This window comes from Gambusia affinis, linkage group LG01, assembly GCF_019740435.1.
Source record: "Gambusia affinis linkage group LG01, SWU_Gaff_1.0, whole genome shotgun sequence".
Classification (NCBI taxonomy): Eukaryota; Metazoa; Chordata; class Actinopteri; order Cyprinodontiformes; family Poeciliidae; genus Gambusia; species Gambusia affinis.
Genome location: NC_057868.1, coordinates 30326553 through 30338329, shown reverse-complemented (window position 1 = coordinate 30338329; position 11777 = coordinate 30326553).

Genomic DNA, 11777 nt, shown 5'->3' with positions numbered 1-11777 from the left:
CATGAGAATAGATATACTATTCAACATATATAGTTTTTAAGAAGTGAGATATCAGTGAGGGTTGATTAAACAAATAACCAAGGACATGTATAGAACACGCTTAACTGAGAACTTGGCATTGGCAGTAATTTAAGAAAATATTATTCTGCATAGGAAAGTGTATGTTTGACATTTACTTTCGGTGGAAACACCTCCAGTTTATGCTCTAACCCTTACAAATGTTTATGCTTTCGGATGGCTTTGAAGAGTGGAAATGTTTTCACATGAGCAGATCAGCAGTAGTCCATGTTTGAAAAGGGTCCTAAATTCATCCTGAATAGCTGGAGGATAAATCACATTCCTTCTGTGATTTATCCTCATGTTGTTGTAGTTGTGTCCACACTAGAGCATTTCAGTGCTTGCTGTCATACATTTAAAACCAAATATTGACATATAATATGTAAAAAAAAAAAAATAAATCACACTTTTGTTCATGCTGACATTAAATCAGGATAGACATTTCTTGCTTTAGGCCAGTTAGAAATACAGAAATTTGGTCAGTTTGCTAAATGGTGAAGTAATAAGAAAATAATTTTATTTAAGAGAATATTGTTCTACTTTCTTCAAATTCCAGAAATTGCATACAATTTCTTTATATTTTGTAGCACTGGCTTCACACTGTACCAGTCTGTTCAAAAGCTTTATTCATCCTTCCACACACTGCTTTGATTTGCCTCCTATAACTGTTTTAACTGTTTTAGGGCTACTTGTTGACTCAAACATTGACTTTATTGTCCCTTAGCCACTATGCTTGAGGTCATTGTGACATGCTGCTGGATAATTTGCTGACCTGCATGCATGACTTGGAATCTAATGTGTTTAGTGAAATGAATTGGACATGTATGATTAAGGAAGTCTTGGACCAGAAGTTGGAGGCATCTTGATGAATAGAGGGATAGCTAGAAATGGGGGATGAATCCTTAAGGGGGGATTTCAGAGGAATGGGTTCCTGAGATGGAGAGGACAGTTATAAATTGTGGCAAAACATTGTAATATAAAGGATCTGGCAAATGTTTGTATTTGCCAGATGCTTAGAACAGATGCTTAGAACAGATAAATGTGTGGATGTGCCAAAACTTCCTCCAGCTGAACAAAAACAAAACTGAAGTTATTATCTTTGGACCTAAAGAGGAACGATCTAGAGTCAGTGCACAGCTTCAGTTATTACAACTAAAAACCAGCTATCAGGCCAGAAACCTGGGAGTAGTGATGGACTCTCACCTGAAACTTCAGAGCCACGTAAAGACAGTCACAAAGACGGCCTTCTATCACCTGAAGAACATTTCCAGGATTAAAGGACTAATGTCTCAGCCAGATCTAGAGAAACTCATCCATGCGTTTATCTTCAGTCGTATTGATTATTGTAACGGCGTCTTCACAGGCCTGTCCAACAAATCAATCAAACAGCTACAGCTGATCCAGAATGCTGCTGCTCGTGTTCTCACTAAAACCAGGAAGATAGAGCACATAACACCAGTTTTAAAGTCTCTCCACTGGCTCCCTGTAGCTCAAAGAATAGACTTTAAAATACTGTTGTTAGTTTATAAATCACTGAATGGTTTAGCACCACAATACATTAAAGATTTGCTGCTGTTGTATCAACCTTCCAGACCTCTCAGGTCTTCTGGTTCTGGTCTGCTCTGCATCCCCAGAACCAGAACCAAATGAGGAGAAGCAGCATTTAGCATCTATGCACCAAAAATCTGGAACAAACTTCCAGAAAACTGTAAAACAGCTGAAACACTGACTTCCTTTAAATCTCAACTAAAAACCCACTTGTTTAGAGTTGTATTCAAAACGTAATCAATTGCAAATTTATTGACGGAATCTGACTATGTTGTGTTTTTATTGTTGATTCTATGTTGCATTGTATCTTTGTGTTTGATTTGATGTAAAACACTTTGAAATGCCTTGCTGCTTAAATGTGCTATACAAATAAAGTTTGATTGATTGATTTCAGAGCAGATTTCACTGGAAGTGGAACAGAGATCTTGATGGTGTTTAACAGAGAGCATTAGAGACGGAGCAGGAAGATGTATTTGAGGAAGATGGAGCTGTAGGAGATGACAATGTAGTGAGTGAGGAGATCTGACTCAAAGAGATTGGTGAGGGAACCAACTGACGTATTCAACCTGAGATGTGGAGAAATCCCATGGAGTAAACTGGAGAAGGATAATAGAAAGCATAAACTGGTTTTCACAACCAGAAAATAACCCCTCAAAGATAATACTGTGGGTTCAGAAAGTAAAAACCAAGAAAGGCAGCTGCCTGACATTTCTCTAACTCTTCATCTTGATTTTTATTGGCAGCTGGCAAGAACCTTAACTCAGTAGGTGATGAGGTTATTGTAGACAGGTGTGGATTTTGTCATGCACTCCAGCAGAGATCCTCTGTTCTGGAAAGAATCTAACAAGAACAAAACACACACAGACATATATAATCCAGGATCCTGCCATGCTTTGGACAACCCATTTTTGGGAAAAGCTTTAACTTACTGGTTTTATTTGTTTGTTTTTCCTATCCTAATTCAGTTTTTTCCTTGTGATGTGACCTGTTTTATGATGTGCACCAGTCAATCCTTCAGGAAAACATCACATTATGATGCTGACACAGGTCAACAATTACAAGGTTTTATCACCTGAAGACCGTTTCTATGATTAAAGGAGTAATGTCCCTGCAAGATCCGGAGAAATTCATCCATGTGTTTATCTTCAATCACACTGACAATAAACAGTGATTGTTTATCTTGTCTTCACAAGTCTATCTGTAAAAACAGAGACAGCTGCAGCTGATCCAGAACGCTGCTGCTCGCATTCTCATTAAAACTAGGAAGAGAGAGCACATCACCCCAGTCCTTACAATGATTCCCTGAAGAACCGAGAATATACTTAAAAGTAACTTCAGTTTGTTAATAAATCACTAGAAGGCTAAGCATCAAAATGCATTACAAAACCTGCTGTTGTCGTATAAACCTTCCAGACCTTTGTGGACTTCTAGTTCCAGTCTATGCTACACCCTCAGAATCAGAACACAAGTTAAAGAAGCAGCATTGAGTTTTTATGTTTCACTAATCCAGAAATCTGAAAAATGCTTAAACTCTGGGCTCCTTCAAGTCAAGGGGAAAACCCCATTTGTTTTGCATGGCTTTTGATTTATAACAACTAGAACAACATAGAGTGTTGTCTTGCTTTTCAACCTGTCATCACTTTCCCATACTTGCAGCTCCAATGTAAATTTTTTCTGTTTTTTATGTTCCCATTTCATGTTCCTGCTTTATGTTCCTTTTAATCATATAATGTAAAGTTAGCCAATGTGGGTCCTAAGGCACACATGTTTTAGATGTTTCCCTCTCCAGCCCATTCATATGATTACATTACCTCCTTGGCATTCCTTTATTTCTTCTTCTTCTAATAATTTCCGGCAGGCTGTACACTAGCTTAACATAATGCCCGGTCTTATTACATGTTTCAACTTCAATTTTCAAATAGAGGCATGCAACATGGAGGAACTCCAGTGCTGCTTTATCTATTAGTAGTGAATTATAGCCATCAGGAAAAAAAGACTTTAAAGAAAAATACTCTAAGCCCCAAATTTGACAAGAATACAAACAAAACTTCCCCATAAGTATCTTGGGCAGCTCATCAAAACAAACAGTACGCTTTCTGGTTGTTTACACTAGTTGTGTTTCCATTTACCAGAAAATCGCTCATTTGAAATGACAAAGATAAGTTTGCTTTATGGAAACATGCCAACTTTATTAAAAAGTAGTTATGCTAGGAGAAGGTGGTGTTTTGGCCATATTGGAACAGACGTATTTCATAAAACTGCTAAAGAAACACTTTTTTGGCATCACATGAATCACGTGATCAACAGTCGGATGCTACTATTGGTGAAATGACCAAGAAAATGATAAGAAGTTGTAGGAGGATGGTGGCTTGCTTCTGGTTTTTCTGGCTCCACCAGAGCTCTTACAGCATTGCACAGTTCATTGAAGTTATGTGTCATTTAAACACATAAATGACACATGTGTTTAAATGTGTCATTTAAACACATTTAAACACAACTATACTGGCTTAACTATACTTTAAGCCAGTATAGTTGGCTTAAAATAGCCAACTATACTTCTCCAAAACATAGGAGAAATTATAAATATAAGTATAAAGGAGTATAAGGGACTTTCTTATACTCCCTTAGTATAAAGGACTTATACTTAGTATAAGTTATACTAGCGATAGGGTTAGGGTAACTTTAACCATAACCCTTGCTAATGATTTTCCATCATGCAGTGATACCATTCTTCCTTCAACTGGAGTTCTGTTGCTGCTTTACGATGTTTGTCAGCCTCCAGCTGATTTAGTGGATAATTGAGACCTAAATATTTTCCCTCACATTTTACCAGGGTGGGATAAAGGCTTTAAGCATCCAAAAATATTCTGAAAAAACTCTGAAACCTAATGTGAGCACGAGCCAGTTTTAAAACCATTCTTTTTAATGTGTAACACCAGCACCATTTTATTTTGAACTGAAGCAAGTGAGGAAGCTCCTCCTGAGCTTTAAATCAGTTGGAGTATGCACAATGCAGCAGGATCCAACACATTTTAAATTCTAACATTTGCTTTTTATATTTTTGGCCTAAGACAAAAAAACATCATTGAACCTCATCTGTATTTTTTAAAAATATCCTAATAAATGTTATACATGCCTGGATGTGATCTAGATGAAAAACCTTTAAGGAGCACAATACAAATCTTGTATCTAAACTAAAAGGTAAATTGAGATTCTTTTACCATAAAGAAACTGTTTTACTCAACATGTCCCTCTGTAGTGATTAATTAATCACTACAAAATCAATTAATTACATTAACATTTTAGTGTATTAAAATTTATGTAATTAATCCAAATAAACTAATTAAAGTCCTGGGCCCAATTTTAAGGGATTTTATACATGTTTACAAAAGGTGCCAATAATTTTGCATACTTCAATGCCATATGAAAATTATTTTGACATCTCTAATTGCAAATGGGAAATATTTGCAACTAAATTTCCTATTAATGAAATCAAACAGAGGAAAAAAAAATATCTTTTTCATTAATTAAAAAGTTTTTCATGCAAAAAAATAAAAAATAAATTATGAGCTGTCAGCTCTCAAAAGGTCAGCAGTGGAAAAGATTGGACAAACCCTGAACACAAACACACGGCTACACTCATTTATAAATACCACAAAAAAATATACTATGCTATAAAAAATATTATATGATCCACCCAATCAATCAATCAATCAATCAAACTTTATTTGTATAGCACATTTCAGCAGCAAGGCATTTCAAAGTGCTTTACATCAAATCAAACACAAAATACAATGCAACATAGAATCAACAATAAAAACACAACATCAATAAATTTGCAATTGATTACGTTTCGAATACAACTCTAAACAGGTGGGTTTTTAGTTGAGATTTAAAGGAAGTCAGTGTTTCAGCTGTTTTACAGTTTTCTGGAAGTTTGTTCCAGATTTTTGGTGCATAGATGCTAAATGCCGCTTCTCCTCGTTTGGTTCTGGTTCTGGGGATGCAGAGCAGACCAGAACCAGAAGACCTGAGAGTTCTGGAAGGTTGATACAACAGCAGCAGATCTTTAATGTATTGTGGTGCTAAACCATTCAGTGATTTATAAACTAACAACAGTATTTTAAAGTCTATTCTTTGAGCTACAGGGAGCCAGTGGAGAGACTTTAAAACTGGTGTTATGTGCTCTATCTTCCTGGTTTTAGTGAGAACACGAGCAGCAGCATTCTGGATCAGCTGCAGCTGTTTAATTGATTTGTTGGACAGACCTGTGAAGACGCCGTTACAATAATCAATACGACTGAAGATAAACGCATGGATGAGTTTCTCTAGATCTGGCTGAGACATTAGTCCTTTAATCCTGGAAATGTTCTTCAGGTGATAGAAGGCCGTCTTTGTGACTGTCTTTACGTGGCTCTGAAGGTTCAGGTCAGAGTCCATCACTACTCCCAGGTTTCTGGCCTGATCGCTGGTTTTCAGTTGTAATAACTGAAGCTGTGCACTGACTCTAGATCGTTCCTCTTTAGGTCCAAAAATAATAACTTCAGTTTTGTTTTTGTTCAGCTGGAGAAAGTTTTGGCACATCCACACATTTATCTGTTCTAAGCATCTGTTCAGTGATTGGATGGGTTCTGAGTCTCCTGGTGACATCGTAATGTAGAGCTGTGTGTCATCTGCATAGTTATGGTAGCTAATATTATTTCCTGTTATAACCTGAGCTAGTGGAAGCATATAGATATTGAATAAGAGGGGTCCTAGGATTGAACCTTGGGGTACCCCACATGTGACCTTTGACCTCTTTGATGAGAAGTTTCCAATTGAAACAAAGAAATCCCTGTTCTTTATGTACGATTCAAACCAGTTAAGCACTGGACCGGAGAGTCCGACCCAACTCTCCAGTCGATTCAGTAATATGTCATGGTCAACAGTGTCAAAAGCTGCACTGAGGTCCAACAGAACCAGCACTGTGGTTCTCCCACAGTCCGTATTTATATGGATGTCATTGAACACTTTTACGAGGGCAGTTTCTGTGCTGTGGTGAGACCGGAAACCAGATTGGAAGGAGTCAAAGCGGTTGGTTATCGTTAGGAAGCTATTTAACTGTTTACACACAACTTTTTCAATAACTTTGCTGATGAATGGGAGGTTGGAGATCGGCCTGTAATTCTGCAGTAGTGATTTGTCTAGATTGTTCTTTTTTATCAGTGGTTTGATTACTGCCGTTTTCAAAGCCTGGGGGAAAACGCCTGATGAGAGCGATGAGTTTACTATTTGGATCAGATCAGTAGCAACAACAGGCAGAACTTTCTTAAAGTTCCAATGCACCCAATGCAGTTAGCCATTTTTAGCAGGTGTTTAAAACGCTATGAGGCAAATTTCCCTGTTTTCCAAAGAGATCCACATGACAGAGATAACTGAAGTCACTTTCAATTTTTAATATAATGTTGTGTATTTTCTGCCAGAACCACAAAGCTATGAATTTCGCAAAACTTTGCTTTAGTTGTTTGAGGTTTATGGGCTTTTTTTATGCACTACTCGAAGGATCCTGTCAAAACATTTTAATCAAAATCAAATCTGTAGAGACTGCGCTACTGCAGCAACAAGACCTTTCTTTTTTCTGTTTCTTTTTGCTTTGGCTCAATGTCTTGTTGCACTATCCAGTTTCAGCCAGTATTCATGGTTCAGATTGATACGCTCCCATTTGATTTGAATCAAATGGGAGAACTGAATCGGTTCTTTATTAATGCCAGATTAAGTCCTGTGGTCTAGTCTGATGCAACTTTCAAACTTATGAAGCTCCTTTTAAAAAGAGAACCTATGTCAAAATAAATTTCTTGACAATCCATTTAAACAAGCCAAGCTTATTCAGTCTCTTTTATGTGTTCAGCTTGTACCAACATTTAAAATGATAGCTAAGGCCTCTGGTTTATATATTTTTGTAAATTGTCTAACTACTTTACAGCTTGACCTTGCTGCAAACTTATGGAGACTTCTACCCTTGGTAAAATTAGGTAAGCACCCAAAATGCCAAAACCCAAAACCTGTGAATGATCTTTCTTGCTGATGAATGATGGAGTCCAAAGCTTTAGGAAATTACCTTTTAACACTTACCAGATGCACGATCGGTATCACTAATGTTGTTGTCTTTTCTCCTTTTAGTTCTTTTTTAAACCACTTGAATCAAATGATCAAACTTTGAAAATGTAAGATTTTTTCAAAGAGATTTTATTTTCTAATATTCAGTGAAAGTACATTATAGTATTGGATCCAGATGAGATAAGTTACGACAGAAGCAATGACAGAGGACTTTCTAAAACATTGACTGTGTCTTAGAAAAATATGGAGTGTAATGAAATATGCTTGTACAGAAGGCTTGTCCCTGATATTAAAATAAATAAAGACTTAGAATTTACACCATATTAGGCTTCATTTATCCAGTGGTTTTATACAAGATTTCACATGGTATGTGTGGTAAACGTGCAAGATTTGTTTATTTTTCCGCTTTCTCACACATGCTCCAGTGCTTGTTCATTGCAACTCTGTGTAGTCACTCAAGTCATCCTGAGTACAGTGTGATGACAGCTGCATTAAAATATGTTTCAATTAATGCATGTTTACACACAGGTAAACAGATGCAGAAATTAAGTAAAAGCTTCCTACTCTCCCAGGATCAGTGCTCAGACATGAATAAATTCCAACAGAACTGAGAATGAAGGGAAAATTACATGAATGGACCCTAATCAAAAAAAAGAGGAGAAAACTTTAAATAAGTAAGAACATCTCAAAATAACAATTTAGTTCCCTCCATGGAGCAATAAATCTTTTCCAGTGGATGAATTTATTTCTTCCGAAAGCATCGAAGGTCATTAATAACATGAAGAGTCATGCATTGGCATTTGGAGCTTTGCAAAACATGGGTGGCTAAGACTCCCAGATGCAATGAATCTTCCTGTGACTTTGTTCAAAAAGTTACCCTTTGGGAGTCAGCAAGCAAACTATCTAAAATATACTTTGAGATAAGAACCATTGAAGTCAGTAGTGTTCACATAATAGCCGTTAGCTATTCAGCAGTGAACTAATCATGCAGTGTTGTATTCAGGGGAACAAAGTGTTCAAAAATGGATCAGTAAGTTGTTCCAAATCTGCCTCCTTAAAAAAAAAGGCAGACAGCAAGCTATCCATCCATCCATAACAGGCGAGCTCCCACTCAGCAATAATATGGTCGCACAAAAATCAAACTTGCTCAAAATTCTGATCACTGCTGAGGATTTTAAATGTTGAAGCAGTGCCATGAGGCAAACTTACCTGAACTTTTCACACTGTGCATATGTAACAGTGTTTAGGTTTAAGTTGTAGAATCCCACTTGCTTTATATGTATCAGTGCAATGGGGAAATAGCGCCCCCTCTCTGTGTGGCTGGTTACATCTTGCTGGCCCTTGTACTCAATGTCAGTCTGTGAAAGCTGCACGAGAGGTGAGTTGCATTCTTCAGCACACAGTAGAAAAGTGTTAGCAACATAATAAAACACAAGTTTTATTAATTTAGACAAATAGTGTGCAATGACTATTTACTATATGTGTGCCTGGCACCAATTTTTGTACTTTTAGTTTTGTTAAAATTGTAAAACACTTCATGTGCTAAGTTAAAAGCTAACATAACGCTCTGTTGTAGTGAGCTGAGTGAAGCTGAGCCGTTGCACTGATTCGAACCCCTGATATCATGGTACTTAATTTATTATTGTATTCTTCATTGTACATTGAAAATATGAATGTTTTACTGTAATTACGGCCAGTCTGCGAAAGCAGCGCAAGAGTGTGGTGAGTGAAGCTGAGCAGTTGCACTGATTCAAACCCCCGATATGTTCTCGTTCAGGAAATAAACTGCCTGTTCACCCAGAAACTCCTTGTCTTCATTAAAAAAATCTACACATTGCAGAGTCAAGGGGTTATTTGGGCCCGCCTGCTACAGTGGAGTGAAGCAGAACCCGGTTACATATACTTATTCAGCTTTTTTTCTTTTTTTTCTTCTTTGCACTTCCTGAATGAAGAGCATACAATACATACATCTTTACATTGTTGGTTGCACTAACCCTTCTTGGGACTGTTGAAAGTCATATGCATGGTGTAGTAGGTTTTGTAACTTATTGGGTCCGATAACGTCTTTTTAATACTGTCTTTCTCTTGGCTGTTCTTCAATGAATAACATTGAGAGAACAAAATCTTACAAATGTGAATAATCTGTGTGGGTCTAGCACATAAAATCCCATTGCATTAAAATCGTGTTTTATTGAAGAACAATGTTTGCTTAATAGGTTCTTGCTTTGAATTTGAAACATTCATACATATCAGATTTTTTTTTTTAATAAATGCTTTTTGTTGGTATATTTCAGCAACAATTATTTGTACCAAACAGTTTCAAGACTTCAATTACAGGAGTAATCTGGCAGAGTCTGGATGATTCTGCTAGAATGGATTATGCAACTCTGTCTTCTGACAGCTCTTTGTCTGCTGTGTTTATGTTAGTGATCGTTTGGACAGGTTTCCACTCAGAATACTTATGCTAACTCATACTGAGAGAGATGTTTTTGCATTGGCTGGATTTTTGATTAAATGCCAGAGTCCACCCTCACCTCACGGTGCACTTTCAACAGATACACTCCCAGGATGACAATTCAAGGATATGGGAGCAAAGACATATTACTTCTCTATTGTCACTACAGAGTGGACTTCCTGTGGAGTTTGGAGAAAATGGGACCAAAAGATCTGACAAGGGCAACTGATAAATGAAAGTGCTGTTGTAATTCGTATTGTTTTATCATGTCCCCTGTCATCTGGGCTGGAAATTTCTGCCATTGTTCAATTACTGTAGTGACGTTCTCAAATAATTTTCGTAAAGATCCATGTTTGCTTGCAAATTTTTGATTACTCAGCTTGTTTTATGATGAGTCTCTATTTTTTTAAAAACAAGAGTTTACCAAGAACAGTTTGATTTTCTGATAAAAATTGCACAGACACAGAGAGGCGTCTACAAAAAACATGAAGTGTCTTTTTAAAATTATTTTTAAATTACTAACGGTTTGAAGTAGAGTTTCACCAAAAGGATGATAAAACAACAACAAAAAATACTTGTTGTCATGTTTGAAAAATGCATCAAAACTAAGAACTTCCAGCATTTTCCATAGACTGAAAGCTAAGCACAGTATTTAGTGCAAAGGGATATAAGTTTTGCATTTTTGATAAAAGATGGATATCATGTATTTTGAAGGAATTAACTCTGTTACCTTCAGTTGTTTGTAACAACTGAAGGTATATCAAAACAATTTAAAATGATTTTGACTGTCAATCACAGCTGTGTCTGAAACCTTGAAATCGCCCTCTGTCTCTTGAAGAACCTCCTACCCTTTGCAACACTCTGCCTTCATCACAACATTGCTTCGTCATGCCATACACTGATGTCATTTACATCCGTTTTTAGGAGAGTTGTTGTTCGCACGACATCTCAGCAGACAGTTCTAACAAGTGTCTGCTAATTGCTGTTGCTGAAAGTCTGGTGGTGCTGAACAGAATGGTAAATGGACTGAACTTATATAGCACTTTTCCAGTCATTTTGACCACTCAACACGCTTTACACTAGAATCACATTCACCCATTCGCACTCACAAACACATACATACACCGATACGCAGATCGGTTTCCTCTTGCACATGGACATGTGGCAGGAGGAAGCTGGAATCGAACCTACAACATTCTGATTGCAAGACGACTACTCTACCATAGAGTCAGTCACCCATAAAATAGAGGTACTCTGTGGGATGGAAACTACGATGGTCACTGCAGCGCTCATACAAGCCACTGCATTGTATTAGCAAACGTTTAGGCAGCCACGAACAGCTGCATGGGAGATTCAAGGACAAGTCAAAGCAGCATGTTTTTGGTGAGGGAATAACGTCATCACATGATATAATACTTTAAAAAGTAAATTTGACATAATACTGGCGCTTTAAGGAATAATTCAAATAAACTTGGCAAGCTGTATAACTAAATACCTTTACATCTTTCAAAAAATCTACTGCAGATTTTTTCTTTTGCTATACTCCTGAGGAAAAAATAAATTATTAGCATGCCAGACCTCAAAGAAAACTGAAAATTGTTGTTGGCAAAGAAAAACCTGA